The 17,583-nt window shown below is 43.4% G+C and overlaps 1 pseudogene; it reads left to right on the top strand.

The window, feature by feature from the left end:
* The first annotated feature begins 11,618 nt into the window (after positions 1-11,618).
* LOC142046514 (E3 SUMO-protein ligase ZBED1-like) lies at positions 11,619-14,009 on the top strand (annotated as a pseudogene).
* Positions 14,010-17,583: the final 3,574 nt, after the last annotated feature.

The raw sequence follows: 17,583 nt of genomic DNA, 5'->3' as shown, positions 1-17,583 counted from the left end.
CTGTTTCATAGTCTACGCAGTCCTTTACATGCTCTGGCTAGGATCGCTGCAAGCTAAACTCAAACACTAGCAGCCTGGCTATTTTCATGCCCTTCAGCTTTCATTCTTTTTGTTGGCCAACTTGCCTGTTACATAAATAATTGTGGTTTAAGAGTAGACCTAAATTCTATTCCTCCATTTGACATATTAAACTAACTGCAAATATTCTCAACCCAGCTTTCTAGGTCAGTCTGCAACCAGCACTGAGACCAGATGTGCCTCAGAAAGGACAACATCATGTGAATAAAAAAAGACAATTTAAACAACAATTCTAAAACTCAATTCATACCCATATGAACTTTACACCTATAGGTAGTTCTCAAAAACTACAAATCTGACATGGAAATTGCGATTGTGTTAGTACAAAACTGGATACATAGGGTAGCCATATTTCCCTATGCTGAATATGGGACACCTGATAAAATTACTCATATTCAAGCGAGTTCAACAGCAATCAAATCAGAACGTTCAAACTATCATCATGTTGACTGAGCCCCTGTTAAAAAGAAATACTGTGTAGTTGGATTCTTTTTATTTGCTTTCTTATCTTTAAGGCTTTAGGGTTCACATGGGGAGAGGAGACACACACACACACACCCCTCTCCCTCAGGAGGGGTGTGGGGGTGACCAACCAACCTGACCCTGTCTGCCCAGTGCTCTTTGCCCTCCATGCCTGGCTGGGCCCCAAGGACGGATCCGTCTCTCCTCATACCTGATGCCACATCTTCCCAAGGCAATACGTAGGGGAGCACACAGGGTCACACGCCTTCCCTCCCCAGATTTATGCCAACGTTCACACCAGAATGTGGCCAGCAGCCTGTGCAGGGGCAGAAGGGACAGGGAGCTGCTTCCAGCCAGAGGGGACGAGGAGGTGGGGAAGGGATGGCCTTGCCTGTGTTTGTGACACATGCAGAGCTCGGTTCCTCCTAGCCAGTGCCCCAGGCTGGAGGGCAGTGGAGGAAGGAAGGAGCCTGCAAGCCATGCTGTTGGTGAGCTGAGCTCTCCGACCAGGGGCTAGTTCTCTGCACAATGCTGTGAGTGGGATGTGCCCTCGCCAGAGGGGATATGGAGGAATGGGGCTGGGAGGGGAAGGGGCAAAGCAGAGTCAGGACAGAGAGAGAGGGAAGCACATAAAGGGCCGATGGGTGGGCAGCATAGGCAACACATAACCAGCCGCTGCCTGGCTCCTGCTCACAGACACCAGCCATCACAGTGCACAACCAGTGCCAGCCAGAAATGGGATAAGGGGCAGGGCCCTGCTTGCCAAGAGCCAGCATGCAGCTGGGGCTGTGCTGATGGACCAGCGGGGGAGCATCCGGCCCCACACACTCCAGCTTGGCCCTGCCACCTGACTTGCACACCCACCCTCATCATCAGCCACTGGACATCACCCCCCTCACCGCTGGCGAGCAGGCATCTGGCCAGCAGCAGGACCCACCAGTACTGATGAGGGGGAAGACATAAAATATGGGACAATTTGCCCGTTTTTAGAAAAAGTCAGGACACCTACAGGAGACCTTAAATACAGGAGCGTTCCTTTAAAAACGGGACATCTAGTCACCCTAAGCTTTTCAGGATCTTAGAAGTCATAGTCATGTAGTCATAATAGTAGTGGACCCTTAAGTCCAGCATTTAGGGAAAGATTTTTCAAAAGCACCTAAAAGATTTATGCATCAAAGTCCTTTAGGTGCTTTGAAAAAAAAATCTCTTCCATGGTTGCTATTACATCTCTACCCCAATATAACCAAAATTTGAATATAACGCGGTAAAGCAGTGCTCCAGGGGGGTGGGGCTGCACACTCCGGCGGATCAAAGCAAGTTTGTATGTAAAGTGTTTTCACCAATAACGTGGTAAGATTTTTTGGCTCTAGAGGACAGCGTTATATTGGGGTAGAGGTGTATGTGGACCAAGTAGAGCTCAAAAGAAGTAATATAATCACTCACCTTTATCTTTGCCTCAACTAGTCAGAACAATAGTGACATTTGTAAAATTCCCATTTAATCCCATAGAATCAGATTCTGAAAAGCACTTTACATCTAGCCTTATTGAAATAATCTTGTGGATAAAAGGTGCCTCTCCTGGGAGTAAGGACATCAGAATCTGGCCCATACTGTTTTCTTTTTTTTTTGCTTTTCGCACTCAGCTCCGCCCATCAGTAATCTAAATTCCTTGTTGTTTATTTTGATATATCGAATGTGTTTGTCGTCATTACTACCTGTACTGCTAGTTTGATTTCAGCGGGTATGGATACACTTGCAACTTCAAAGCGCTGCCGCGGGAGCACTCCCGCAGCAGCGCTTTGAAGTGCGAGTGTGGTTGTGGCACCAGCACTGGGAGAGAGCTCTCCCAGCGCTGCAGGTACTCCACCTCCCCGTGGGGATTAGCTTACAATGCTGGGAGCTGTGCTCCCAGCGCTGCGGCACTGTTTACACTGGCGCTTTACAGCACTGTAACTTGCTGCACTCAGGGGGGGTGTTTTTTCATACCCCGAGTGAGAAAGTTGCAGCGCTGTAAAGCGCCAGTGTAGCCAAGGCCAGAATGGGTTACGGAGGTAGCTGCTTCCCTTCTCACATTATAATTGTGCTGATGATGACAGTATGCTCTTTCTTATTTCTTCCTAGAGTGGATGTACACAATTCAATTGGTTGGCCAGACTCAGCTGAAACTTTGCTGTTTTCGAGTGAAAAAAAAATCACGTCTGATTCTCCATGGAGCTGTGGTCAGACACAGTGGAGAGTGGTGGCCGGAGTGCCACCCCAGGACACCTTGCTTTCAATGGGAGTTAGGTGCTTAGACACTTAGGCTCTTTTGAAAATCCTAGTATGTGCCTAAATACCTTTAAAAATCTGGCCAAAATGATCTGCAGGACCAAATCCTTTTGCATGTTTGTTTGTTTTTTAAATGTCCATTTTGCCCCCTTTTTTGAAGCCAGCTTCAGACAACTAAGGTATCTCATCTGAGTATCCAAAACTGAGTTACCAAAAATCAAATGCCACTTTTGAAAAGAAATTGATCCTAACTGACTGGTGCCTCCATTTTTAACAGCATCTTCCTCACAGGACATTAGAGGCTTAATTTTTTAAATCTCTGTAAAGTGCATACAGATCCTCATAGGAAGGTTGCAACAGAATAGCAAGGTACAACATCCCCCATCTTTGCATCCATTCTCCTCATTATACAAAATAAGGAAACCACCACTAATTATGAATATTATTATTTGTATTACAGCAGTGCCTAAGAACCCCAATCTAGGACAAATTTAAAATAAAAAAATAAAAAAATCCCTGCACCACATTTCAGCTAGGCAAAAGGGAATTCCGTTCTACCTCTTGAATACCCCCATCTAAGCCCTGCATTTGAAATTTAGCCCCAGATGCTAATTAAACAAATTTCAATGGTTTTTGAGTATGTGCACGCACACACACACACCAGTTATGCTATTCTATTTCTATAGCTGTCCAGCACTGATATCAGGCCCTGTGCTGCTCGCATTGAAGTCACCAGCAAAACTTCCACTGATGTCAGTAGGTGCAGAGTTGGGTCCACAGACTGCACTAAATTAACGACATGCTAGCTGTAGTGTCTGTCTAGAGGACAAATGAGAGAAAGCATTCCTGAGACACATGCAGGACTTATTGACTTCTGCATCCTAGGTGATGGATTACATGACCTGTGTGTGTAGTATGTCTTTTCAACTCTTGTTTCAGAACCAAATTCTGATACCTTTGCTGAGGATGAGAAGTAGCTTATCTCATATATAAAGTCAATGGGGTAAACTACTTCTCAGCCTGAGGAAGGGTATCAGAATCTAGCCCTCTGGGATTCTTTACAGTTGCCTAAATAACGTAATTTATAATCTTTTGCCTGTTTGAGGGTTTGGCTTGTTTTTCTGTCTTGGAAGGAGGAGCTGACTATCGAGATGCTATGTAGGAAAAGGAACCCCTCTGGTGTAAAATTGACACTGTTTTGTTCTTCCTTCCTTCCACCAAACCGACTGAGGAGTTTGCTTGAGTCCACCTCCTTCCCTGCATCCTCTCTAATTCTCCAGCAGATGTGAGAGAGGCAATTCTTAAAATACATTACCAGTAATATTGTGAAAAACTCCTCAGCACTTCTAAACTTGGAACGACAATAGCGTACTCGTCAACCTACAGTGAGGGAAGAGTTTCCAGTACCCCCACCGGAGTAGAGTACTGGGGAGAGATTTTCAAAGGTATAAAGGGAAGTTGGACCCCTATCTCCAATTGATTTCACTCAGCTTGGGTGTCTAAATGTCCTTGGTGCTTTTGAAGATCTCCCTTTTCAAATGTAGCAGACGTTAGAATTAATATTAAACCTTTACATACATTGATTGTAGCATTGCTGAAAACATTATATAGCTGAAACAAGTGTTATTTTAATATCTTTTCAAATAGCCTGTTCTCCTGATGGTCTAGCACAGTAGTCCCCAACCTTTTCGTCTGGCGGGCACCAGATGAAGGACCACTGCGGCGGTGGAGCACCCGCGAAAATGCCAGCGAATTTCGGTGGCGATGCCTCTCAATGATGCCGCTTGCCATTGACAAGCAACGTCATTGAAAGGCGTCCCTGCCGAAATTCGGGAGCAATGCCTTGTGATGACGTCACTTGTCGATGGCAAGCGGCATCATCGAGAGGCGTCCCCACCGAAATGCTGCTGAAATTCGGCGGCATTTCAGTGGGTGTTCTCCCGGGGTCCAGGACGCGGGCGCATTAAGATGCCCCTGTGGGCGCCATGGCACCCATGGGCACCAAGTTGGGAACCACTGGTCTAGCATCACACACTAGAAACACTGGTCCTAAGGTCAAGTGTCACACTATTGGGTAGGCATACCAGCATGAGAGTTTTTAAAAGATCAGTTATAAAATTTACTGCCCTTACAACAAGTATATATTTCTTACAATAAACACAATACATAACATACAATATTACAGACAAGGGACCTGGTGCATACTATACAATTTGGGTCAGATCTAAATGCCACTGAAGTCAAGGGAAGAATTACCATGGAATGGACTCTAGCTACTCAAGTGCAAAGACAATGAACAGTTGAACAGCTACAGTATTAATGAAATGGTAGGCACAGTTTCACTAATAAAATACTAAATTCTGCTATGTGCAAAACCTACAATGTATAGGGATATTTGTACATATGCCCCTGTATATGCACAGTTACTGGTATGCTAATGCAACAGGTGTGTACACAAATTTTGTAGGCATGATTAAGTCAGAATTATGATGATTTGATTCATAAATAGTCAGTGCCAAGTTTTTGCATCTTGATGCATTTCTACTTGCATAAAAACTACTAGGCTACAGCATTCTCCAGTAATAATAGTTAACTGCAGTAGCAATATTGCAAGCTCTAGGGACTGTTTCTATTCTCCCTTATTCTGGTTTTAGACTGACATAACTTCATCGGCTTCATTGGAGAAACTCCTGATTTACACCTATGTGAGTGAGATCAGAATCAAGCCTCTACTGCTGTGGCCAATACTGCAAAGTGCAGCATTTTTTCAAATAAAAGGCAATGAACATGAAATAACAGATCCATAGTGCAATTTAAGGAATGATTGATGTGAGCACATGACTTCCAAATTGGTTTCTCCTCTTAATTTTTATAGAAATAGGAGAGTCTGTATAATATCTTCTACCTATCATAAAGCTGGGCATATTTCCTCTTTCCCTATTGTTCTCTTTTCCTTTATTACTCTCTCTCAGCAATAGATTACTGGCTCACCTGGGAGAGGCAGTTAAAGTCAGAGACTCACCCATAATTAGGGAAACTTGGAATCCTTGAAAGTGCACACCTGGCTTTTCATTACTACCTGAATTTTATACTTCCAAGTGTTAATCTGTCCTTGGGTTTTACCTTCAAGTTTCACTCCAGTATTCAGTGAAACCATGGGGTTTTCCAGGCACTGACACCTTGGAAATGTCTTCCACATGGGAACCAATCTGAAATGCGTGATTATTTAATAATTTATTTGTGTTGATTTCCATGAAGGTAGCATCCTGGAGGGGGAAAAAAAAAACAGCACAGACAGTGAGAAATCTCTCAATTAAATGTATAGAGTGAGGTTTTGTTTAAAAAGGGCTGTTTTATGCAGAAGGCATTATTATGCTCATTGTTATTATTGCAATTGCAGCTTGGTTTTGGAGGGTCTAAGAATGTCTTACACATTTTGTAACCTTAAGCATAAGCTTTACCCACACTTCTTCCCTCTTATAAACCAGTGCTGCTGCCATTCTTCATAGCTTTTAATGAAATACATAGAATAGCTGGAAGCATAAGTTAATTCACAATTATTTCCTATAGTACAGTACTAGAATAAATCAGAGCACTAATTTACTAAATACTTTTAGGGAGGCATTCAGCCTGTAGCAGAGTGGATCTCTGCTCTGGCCCTGAAGGGGTTAAAAACAGCCCACAAAAGGGGCTGGGGCTGGAGCAAGCAGCCTTTTGGAGCTGGGCTGATTGGGGGAAGTGGCAGCAGCTGGGGCCACGCCTCAAACTGAGCCACAGGCCCTTATAAAAGGGCAGAGAAGCCAAGAGCCTAGAGAATCTCTCTCTGCATTCAGAGGGAAAAGGGCCTGGCTGCCAAAAACTAGAGCGGGTACCTAGGGTAAAGCAGTGCTGGGGAAAGGCAGAGGAGAGCTGGGGAGCTCCTGCCTGGAAAGCCCTGGGCTGTGGCCTAGAATTAGGCCAAGAGGTACTGGGGTTGTAGGGTGCAACCCAGGGGTAGGCCAAGGCAGCAGATCCAAACCCCTTTGCTGATGATGAGTGGCTGATACTGCAGTCTTCCCCAGGGCCTGGGGCTAGACAATGACTGGCAGTAGCCAAGACCCTGAAGCAAAGTGGGGATAGAGGGTGGGGGGTTCCCAGGGAAGGGAAACCCCAAAGAGGAAGGGGTTACTGCCAGGGGGGCAGAACCCCATCTAAAAGGGGCACTGGGGTCCAGGGAGGGACACAGGGCCTGTAGCAGGAAACAAGGTGGATCACTGGCCTGCAGAGGGTGCTCCAGTTGCAAGTTTGAGCTAATTCCCAGGAGTGACCAGCAGGAGGTGCCACGGGGGTGAGTCAGCCTGGTTACAAGCCCTATTAATCAAAATATTTTTAAAATTACATATTGCTACTATGTATCAGAGATTGGAGCTAGGGTTTTGGCCAAACATCAGATGATCCTTTCTTAAATAAGTTCAAAGGCCTCTGTAGATTGGGATGACTCCTAACTTAGACTTTGCTGGTAGTCTGTGCTAGTAGGGCCATTATTGCTAAAGAGACATTGATATTTTAAGCTTTTAAATTAACCTCTCAATGGGAAAAGGGAGTTTTACAATCGCGGTTAGTGGGAGCAAGCGCTAGTGTGACTGGGGTCCAAAGCCCTAAGCAGATAGTAATGCAAAGCTGCATCACGTCAGCAGGAGCTCTGAGAAGCATTGTGCCTTAGGGAGACAAGTGGAAGACATTGAGCCAAATCCTCAACTGGTGTAAATCAACATTGCACCATTGGCTATACTGGAGCTATTTACACCAGTTGAGGATCTGGTCCATTGTGCCTCCTGGAGCTCCACACTGTCTAGGGAATGTGCCAACAACAAGACATATTCAAAGTGTGCAATGCATGCGCTGTTTGGTGATATGGAGGGGAGAGAGGATCATGGCTTGGCCTCCACTGACATGAAGTTGTTAGTACCTTTACTTTCCTGAGTGCAGGATATGGCTGTCCCTTGTATTTCTCTCACTCTCCCCCTATATACACCAAGCTTTTGTTAGTTAGTTATTTAGTGGAGAAATTCTCTGAAATTTAAGTGCCTCCTTGCCCTCACCTTAACATAAATAATCCATCAGTTCACAGGAAAATCAAAGATAAGAACTAAGCAGCAACAAATTAGCAAACATAGGACTTTGCATATCACTGCAAACATCAGTAGAAAAACGCAAGGAGAAAACTGAACTTGACAAATGGAAAAGGACATCATCAGAGGGGAAAAAAAAATCTTGTTTTCAAGATTCCAGCAAGACATTATAAAGAATGAGTGTAAATAGCCAAGTAAAAACAAATAGTGGCTGGTGTCCGTCAAGAGGTCCACTGGCACTTCTATCATGAGCCCCATTTCAAAAAGGAATACTGACAAGGAGCATATTTCTTGTTGTGCATATAAAATTGTCATAAAAATGTTCAACATAAAAATATGGTGTCTATAGTCAGTCACGTGAAATACTATTAATTTCAGTGGAAGTTTGTGTGCTATGGTAATGATGTCATTTACCAGGATTGTTAAAGTCATCAGATTATATAGTGCCCTGAATTATACCCACACAGACCTCTGCAAGTCAGCTTCCCTGTCCTCTTCCACACGTCACTAAGGAAAGGCCAGGACCACAGTACTGCTCCACATGTGACTAATGGTTAATCTGTATTTTCATACGTCCTGTATTGCACCTACGTAAGAGAGATTTGTCCCATGGTTACTTATAAACCTATGTTTCCTTTACAGGAACTTAATGCTATATTTATGCTAGGGATTGGAATGACCTAGTTTATTTTCATCAGTGTGTCCAGGTATGTGTCTATAGCTTCTATCACTGTGTCTGAGCACTGCACAAATATCAAGTTTATCTACATCAGGGGTCGGCAACCTATGAGCGGGGCCGGCAGCCAGGACCCCAGGCTGGCAGCAGGCTGAGCGGATGAGCCTGCTGCCAGTCTGGGGTTCCATCCCCCGGCCCCTGCCAGCCAGGGTCCCGGCCGCCAGCCTCGCTCAGCCCACTGTCAGTCTGGGGTTCCATCGCCGGCCCCTGTAAAGGTAAAATGTATTACCGGCACACGAAACCTTAAATTATAGCGAATAAATGAAGACTTGGCACACCACTTCTGAAAGGTTGCCGACCCCTGATCTATATAACATCACTGAGTTGGAAATTATCATCACTATTTCACAGATGGAATTTCACAGAAAGGTTAAATGTTTTGCGAAAGGTCACACAAAGTCTGTGGAAAAGCTAGGAGCTAAAACCAGATCTTCTCAGTTCCAGAACTTCCAGTCCATTGCCTTAACCAAAATAGAACTCTTTCCAATCTCCAACATCACTCAAAGCAACCAAGACTTAAAACATGAGCCATGGCTTAGTTAGATGAGTAGTGCTACTGAAGTCAATGGGGCTACTCATGTGAGGCAAAGTAACTCACATGTTCAGTGCTTTGCAGGATTGTGTCCTTACTTTGCAAAGCTACCCAGTAAGGCGCAAATTGTCCCTTTGAGCACAGATCTGAGTGAAGTATGGTGCATACACTGCTCCATCCTTGCAGTAGCTCTGAGAAGTATTGTACTTAACTTCAAGGCACAATCCCTTCCTGTTTTCCCCTTGCTCTGGGGAAGAGCAAGTTGCTGCTACCTATACCAACACTGCTGCTTGCCATGCACAGAGGAGGAAGAACCAAGGCTCCACCCATTCCCTTCTACCCATCTACTCTAGCATACCCCATGCCGGCATGTAGCAGATATTCTTACTCCCTTGCATTCCTCAATGCAGGTGTGTAGTCCAAGTCACATCGTACCCCCAGAAAATATCTCTGATCTTAACGCCTGTCCATGTTCTTCCCTGCCTCTAATAGCTGTTCAGCCAGTTCACAACTCCCTTTTCCATACTAGGGCTTTTTCCTGCTCCATTGAAATCAATGGAATTTTGCCATTAACGTCAAAGAGAGCAGGATCAAGGCTTTATTTAAAAAAAAAAAATCTCATTTGGATTGTAGTTATACTGATTGACAACTTCACTACAACTGCATTGAATTGCTGTCTAAATCAGTAATGTACTTTGGTATCTTAATTAACTAGAGTCATAGTTGAATTGAATTGGTTTCCTTAGAGATCTTTCAGGGTGGTTGTCAATCCAAAAAGGTATCTTATAAAAACGTTGCTTTTTTGTACTACTGCTTTAGATACAAAGATATTTTTTTCCATCTTCTACCTCCTAGTTCCTACATTTTCTTATTTCCTATTTCACTCCTATTGCCTTTTTTAATATATTCTTTTCTCTGCTCTTATATTTTAATTATCATTCTATTTGAATTTAATTATTTTCTTCTTTCAGCTAACTCCTGTCTTACACAGCACATTATCTCATCACCCCTTTCAGTAAAGCTCTTTCTATTAGCTTCTCCTGCTTCTTTTAAGTGTCTGTATTTTTCCCCATTTCTAATAATTCTTTTTTAACACATTAGTTGCCTTTGCATATATAGGGCTTGATTCACTCACTTACACCACTGAAAAGCCAGTGTAAGTCCATTGATTTCAAGTAAGTCACGCTTGATTTGTGCCAGTGCAAGTGAGAGAAGAATTAGACCCCAAAGGGAACTGGAATGGTCTGATAGAGGACTGCTGTTCATTGCCCTTTGTAAGATCCTGAACATCATAGTCCCAGACACAGAAGTGCAATACAGGAAGTGGTTAATAAACATTCTCTCTTTACTCCCATCCTTCGCACTGCTTGTCATCCCTTCCCTTCCCCCCATTCCTCCTACACTCTGGGCCTTAGTCCGAACTCATTTACATGGATATCAGCCTATTGACTGCTGTGCAGCTGCTTCTGACCTACACTGGTGAAAATGAGAGCACAACCAGGCCCTCTCTTTTTAGTAAATTGTCTTGGTTTTCCAGTTTTTAAATTATCTTAAGCTAGCCATCCCCGCCTCACCCCCCAATGGTAGCTAAAGCCTGCACTCTACAGCAGTATGCTGCACTTATCATTTAATGAGACACCTCCTAGTGTTGTCCACACTTACATCAGAAAGGTTACTTAAATGAGCTGATGTGCTCCAGCTGAGGAATGCTACATGCACTGCAGCACAAGTAACTCATTCAAGTAGCCACAATGGCTATTACAGCAGTGCTAAAGCAGATATGAATGGAAGCACCCTGTGTTCTAAGGGTAAGGCAACTCCAGTTATGTAAAAAAGAAGAGGAGGAATACAATTCTCCACTGGCTATTCCCATTCTGCTGACAAAATTCCTTCCCTGACTTTGTTGAATGTAAATAATTCATATTTTCGTTAGGGCTGTCAATTAATTGCAGTTAACTCAAATTAACACAAAACAAATTAACTAGCTTAAAAAATAGTGATTCATTGCAGTTTTAATAGCACTGTTAATAGAACATCAATTTAAAATTATAAATATTTGTGCATGTTTTTCTACATTTTCAAATATTGATTTCGATTACAACAGAACATAAAATGTACAGTGTTTATTATTTTGATGAAATATTTGCACTATAAAAAAAATTAGTATTTTTCAATTCACTTCATACAAGTACTGTGGTGCAATCTCTGTTATGAAAGTGTGATGTACAAATATAGAATTATAATATTTTTAGGGCTGTAAATTAATCACTGAACTCAAATGATTAATGCAAAACAAATTAACGCTTTTTTAATGAGCATTAATTGCACACCTCTGTATTGACTCATCACTTATACTTTATCACTTGATGGACATTGGTGCAGTTCTACTGTGTTCTCATGATCTGGAGTGACTAAATATCAGAAAAAGTTAATGGAGCAAAGCAGCAGAAGTCCAGGTCTTTTGAATGGGATGTTTATTTTTTTTAAAAAACTTCCGGATGGTTCTCTGCATAAAAAGATGGTTCTCTAACTATTGCAAGGCTGAGTTCCAGTACCATTGAAGTACTGTGCAGTGCACCTATGTGCTAAACATGCTTTCACTTGTGCTACAGATAATTCATCGACCATGGGTTGTGCCTCCCCAAACAGCCTAGCATGGCACTGCACACACTCCTCCCCAAAGCCCCCTACTGCTTGCCCTTCCCCCTTGGCCCCAGCCCAAGCAGGCTCCTCCTCTTCAGTGCTACTGAGGCTAGGGAGCCGGGACGTGGTGCTGGGGGGACAGGGGTTCTGTGCACCACTAGCCCACCCAAGGGTGCCATGTGCCACTTACTCACCCAGAGGCTATGGGCTGGGGGGACCATGTGCCACCTGCCCTGTGCTTGGGAGGCCTGGGTGCACTGGGGCTTAGGGGCGTACGCTAGTCCAACCACCCAGCACTCAGAGGTGGAGCTGGCCAGGGAATAGTCTCCCCCAGCTAGCGTTCCATCTGCCGCCCATGCCACCAAGAGCAAATGAATTCCACCAGCCATGAAAGATTATGCTGGCAATGTTTCAGGATTGTGACAAGCCCATGGATCAAACAAAGTACAACAGCTTAACTAATGCTGTAGCAAAGTGAATAGCTATGGATAGCAGACCACTCAACCTTGTAAAATGATAGAGAGCTGAGAGATGTTATTCACATTTCATTTTCCATTCAGTCATGCACCTTGCCCTCCTGAAGAACCATTGCATCATGAAGACATGACCTATGTCACACCAAGAAGGCTACAAAGGTGGAGCTTCTGAAAAATGCACAAGTTGTTGCTTTGACTGGTGATAACTAAACATCCTTGAGCAATCACAGCTATCTTGGAGTCATGGCATGATGCTGCATATACGCTGCAGTCTTTTGCTTTAACAGTAACGCATACTGAAGAGATATTATGCTGAAGCATGTGCGGAGTATTCTTGGATGTTGCAAAAGAATGGAATATTCAAGAAAAGGTAACAATTAGTATTGATAGTGCATGTAGTATGATAGCAGCAGACAGTCATTTGCCTTTTGATCACATGATGTGCATTGCTCACAGTCTGCAGCAATCCATTACAGTGGGCATTCAGTGCCGGTGCTTTTGAAAATGTGCTGGCAAAATGTAGAAAACTTGGGGGGCCATTTCAAACTCAGTCCAGCTAACAGTACAGAGATAGGAATACAACAAGCTGCAAATTGACAGCAACAAGAACCTCTTATACAAGATATTTCAACCAGATGGACCTCCACAGTGGGTAAGGCTCAGTGCCTGTGTAATGCTGATAGGCCCAAACCGGGGACCTCTGGAGCTTAGTGCATGAGCCTCTACCACATGAGCTAAAAACCAACTCGCTATTAACTAAGGCTGTAAGGCAGAGAGAGAGTGTCTCTCTCTTATATATAAAAAAAAAAAAAAAAAAGAGATGATTGATTCTCTCTCTCCCTCTCCCTCTTCCATTAGATGGGACAGAACACCACACACAGGTGGTGTGTGGGTTACACCTGCTCTGCAATAGAGCTGCTATCACAGCCATATTAGGTCTTCAAAAGCACAATCAGTGCTGACTGGTAAGGATTTTGAAAAACTGCAGAAGTTAGAAACTCTATTTCAGCCCTGCATGTTTGTGACTCAACTTCTTGGGTGGAATGTGTAGGTCTCCTGGTCAATGGTTTTACTCGCATTCTGCCATATATTTTGTGTTATAGCAGTCTCAGAGAGCCAGCATATGTTGTTCGATTTAAAAACACTTTCAGGGTAGATTTGACAAAACTCAAAGAAGGTACCAAAATGAGATTTCTAAAGATAACTACAGCACTCAACCCCAGGTTTAAGAATCTGAAGTGCCTTCCAAAATCTAGAGGGACGACATGTGGAACATGCTGTCAGAAGTCTTAAGAGCAACACTCCAATGCGGAAACTACAGAGCCCAAACCATCAAAAAAGAAAATCAATCTTCTGGTGATGGAATCTGACTCAGATAATGAAAATGAATGTGCATTGTTTCACACTGCTTTCCTGCTTTGGGTCACTATCAAGCAGAATCCATCGTCAGCATGGTAGCTCTGGAATGGTAGTCAAAGCATGAAGGAGCATACAAATGTTTAGTATATCTGGTATGTAAATACCTTGCAACACTGGCTACAACAGTGCCATGCAAACATTTGTTCTCACTTTCAGGTGACATAAATAAGAAGCAGGCAGCATTATCTCCTGTAAATGTAAACAAACTTGTTTGTCTTAGTGACTGGCTCAGAGGTGGGCAAACTATGGCCTGGGGACTGAATCCAGCCCTCCAGATGTTTTAATTTGGCTCTCGAGCTTCCACCGGGGAGCAGGGTCAGGGGCTTGCTCCGCTCCGCGCAGCTCCTGGAAGCAGCGGTATGTCCCACCTCCATCTCCTACATGTAGGGGCAGCCAGGGGGACTGCACACTGTCCCCGCCCCAAGCGCCATTCCTGCAACTCCCATTGGCCGGGGATCATGGCCCATGGGAGCTGCAAGGGCAGTGCCTGTGGACGGAGCAGCACGCAGAGCTGCCTGGCCACGCCTCCATGTAGGAGCTGGATGGGGGACATGCCACTGCTTCTGGGAGCTGCATGAGGTAAGCGCTGCCAGAAACCTGCACCCCAACCCCTTGTCCCAGCCCTGATCCCTCTCCTGCCCTCGAATGCCTCAGTCCCGGCCCAGAGCACCTCCCATTCCCCTAACCTCTCATCCTCAACCCCACCCCAGAGCCTGCACCCCCAGCTGGAGCCCTCACCACCTCCTACACCCCCATTCCCAATTTTGTGAGCATTCATGGCACATACAATTTCCATATCCAGATGTGGCCCTCGAGTCAAAGAGTTTGCCCAACCCTGGACTGGCTGAACAAGAATTAGGACTGAGTGGACTTGCAGGCTCCAAAGTTTTACATTGTTTTGGTTTTTTGAGTGCAGTAATGTTAAATAAAAATTCCACATTTGTAAGTTGCACTTTTAGAATAAAGAGATTGCACTACAGTACTTGTATGAGTGAATTGAAAAAAAATACTATTTCTTTTGTTTACAAATATTTACACTGTAAAAAGATAAACAAAATATAAACACTGTATATTGTGTTGTAATTGAAATCAATATATTTGAAAGCATAGAAAATATCCAAATATTTTAATTTGATGATTATTTAACAGTGCAATTAAATGATTAATCTCAACTTTTTTTGTCTTGTGATTAATACTTTTAATCATTTGTCAGCTCTAATTTTTATGTATTTTTTTAAAAAAAAATTTTAAGACACTACACACAAGAAGGTTAGAACATTTCTCTGGATATTTCTGTCTCAGTTCCTTACCATTGTACAAGGACGTGAGAGCAGGGAACATGTGCAAATGCCAGCCAGAAGAGGGAAACGGAGGTGGGGAAAAATGCACACATGTTCCATCAATTCAGGGTTGAGTGCTAGGTTTGATGAGGTGGGGCTAGCAGAGCTATTTTCTCATTCAGACTCCCCTCTAAAAAATGCAGCTCCCTGCAGGGAAGGTTACATCCTGGGAACAGATTGCTTTTGTAAACTTAAATTTTGATAAATCTAAATGAATAGATCCATGTGAAGTTTATAAATGACCTGTCCTCTCATATAAGGAGGCAACATATGTACTATAGTATTCATACATGGTGAGCCTAAATAAAGGTTGCAGCTGTTGAATATTCTCTTTATGTAGGCCCAGAGTCACCAATACTATCTGGCTTCTTTGGGTCGCTCTATCAAGACAAAACTGCTGTAAACCCGACAGCCAATCAGTGCTTTGAATCACTAAAGCTGGCCCAGTGAATCCGTCTTTTCATAATTCTATTGAGCTGGGAGCCACTGTGCTAGGTGTTGTGCAAACACACATGAAGACAAAAAAAACAGATTTAACTTTATTTTGAGCTTGTTGTAGTCCTTTACACCAGCACAGTAAAGTGCTACAATTCTGATTTGATAGCATTTTATACCCACCTTGCACTAGCGTAATTGACTGCCCAAAGCAACAGTGAATGGGAACCATAGTCTCTGGCCCCAGAGAACTGCCTAGCTACCTTTGTAATTGTTCTGCATCACAATGGGATGAGTTCTAAAAACAGACAGCAATATTAATAGGCTAAGAAAGGCCTCTGAAAAGCCCATTTTGTGATGTGATTAAATTGTGGTTGCACCTGAAGCCATTATATGAGTGGTAATGAGATTCCTCACAGAACCTGTCCCTTAACATGTACTATAATTAGAGAAAACTTGCATCCTAACAGACAGTTTTTCCAGAGTGAGGGAGGGCAGGAGGGGGCAAACCACATATTTAGCCAAAGCACCTCTGTATATCTGTCTTAGCACAGTGCCATGCAAATGTGCACTCAGAAAATTAGCACAACTAGAAAGCAAACATCCCACAGGGCAAATCAATCCCCAGCAAAGGATAATGGGAACCCTGTTCAAGCAGCTGTGTCCTGCCCTCTCCACATTAGCACTTGTTGGTGGAAGCAATCAGTGCTGGTCAATGTACAGCTCTCCTTACAGCTCAATTCACACAAGGATCATTAGCTGGAACCAACACGGTGGCACCCCGTGCTGCCAAATGGCTCCCTTTCTTTCTAAACACAGGCAAACAAGGACTTCTCCAAACAACTGACACTGCTATTTTTAATCTTTTTTTTCCTTTTGCCTCTATTTTGCCCTTTTCACAGTGTGGAAGGAGAGATCTACCAGAAGGTAGAGATTAGGTTATTTGACTTAATTTCAGTGTGTGTTCCACTGCTGGGTTTAAGAACAATCTTGATTGGCACAAAAGTCTCTTACGTTCAATCAAAGTCAGACAATAACATTTAATCTATCATATCAGTTTAAAATTATCGGACTTAATTTATCACTTTCAAAGGGTGGAGGGAGGATGGGAGAAGAACAGCAATGGAGAATGTGATGGTGTAACCCACACATTTCCTGAGTGTGGTGCTCTGTCCCATCTAGTGGCACTGAGACCATTTAGAGAGAGAGATAAAATGAAGAGCCAGTAGGCTTTTAGCTTATGCTGTAGAGGCTCATGCACTAAGCTCCAGTGGTCCCTGGTTTGATCGTGACCAGCTTCCGTCAGTGTTACATTGGCAGCCTGGAATTTTAATTACTCTCCCCGGGATTGAGAAATTTTGCAGGAATATCCTTTTATGATTGTACATAACTTAACAGACTACACCATACAACACAAGATAACTCGATTCTTATAGCATTTTTGCAGATGAAGTGCACCGCAGTGATTTGTGGAATTAATTACATAGCTAAAGGAGAAAGAATTGTGGTATAAGCAAGATAGTTGAAAGCATCTCTTCTAAGAGCTGAAATACGATGGTGAGCCAATGGAACAGAGCAATAAAGGATGAATCCTGGGGTACTTTTCTAGTTGGCAGGAGGTTCAAAGGAGAAGGATCTCTCACAACAATGGAGTTGCAAGAAGGCCCATTCTGGATGGTAATAAGAATCAAAGGATTGCCAGCATTTTTAGAAATTAAGAGTAGAAATTACAATTTGCACCTTTAAGTAACTAGATACCAGGATTGCCTTAAAGAGCTCCCATCACCATAACAAATGGCCATGCCTCTGGAGTAGTGAAATACAGATGGGGAGCTGAGGCAGAGAGGGATCAAAATCTCAATGCACTAAACTCCATGGGATTAGTCACACGCTCAAAATTAAGCATGTATTGCTTTACCGTTTGGGGGCCGATGGGCTTAATCCAAATGCCACTGATGTCAATAAGAATCCTTTCCAAGGTCCATAGGAAATCTGCAGCAAAGTTAGAAAATGCATTCACACCTCCCAAATCCCAGTTCAGTCCCTTAACCACATTAACATCCTGTCTGCCTCTAGAGTATCT

Source organism: Chelonoidis abingdonii, chromosome 3 (genome assembly GCF_003597395.2).
Source record: "Chelonoidis abingdonii isolate Lonesome George chromosome 3, CheloAbing_2.0, whole genome shotgun sequence".
NCBI classification, from domain to species: Eukaryota; Metazoa; Chordata; order Testudines; family Testudinidae; genus Chelonoidis; species Chelonoidis abingdonii.
Note: the sequence above shows the minus strand (reverse complement) of the source record. Positions and strands in the feature narration are given on the sequence as shown.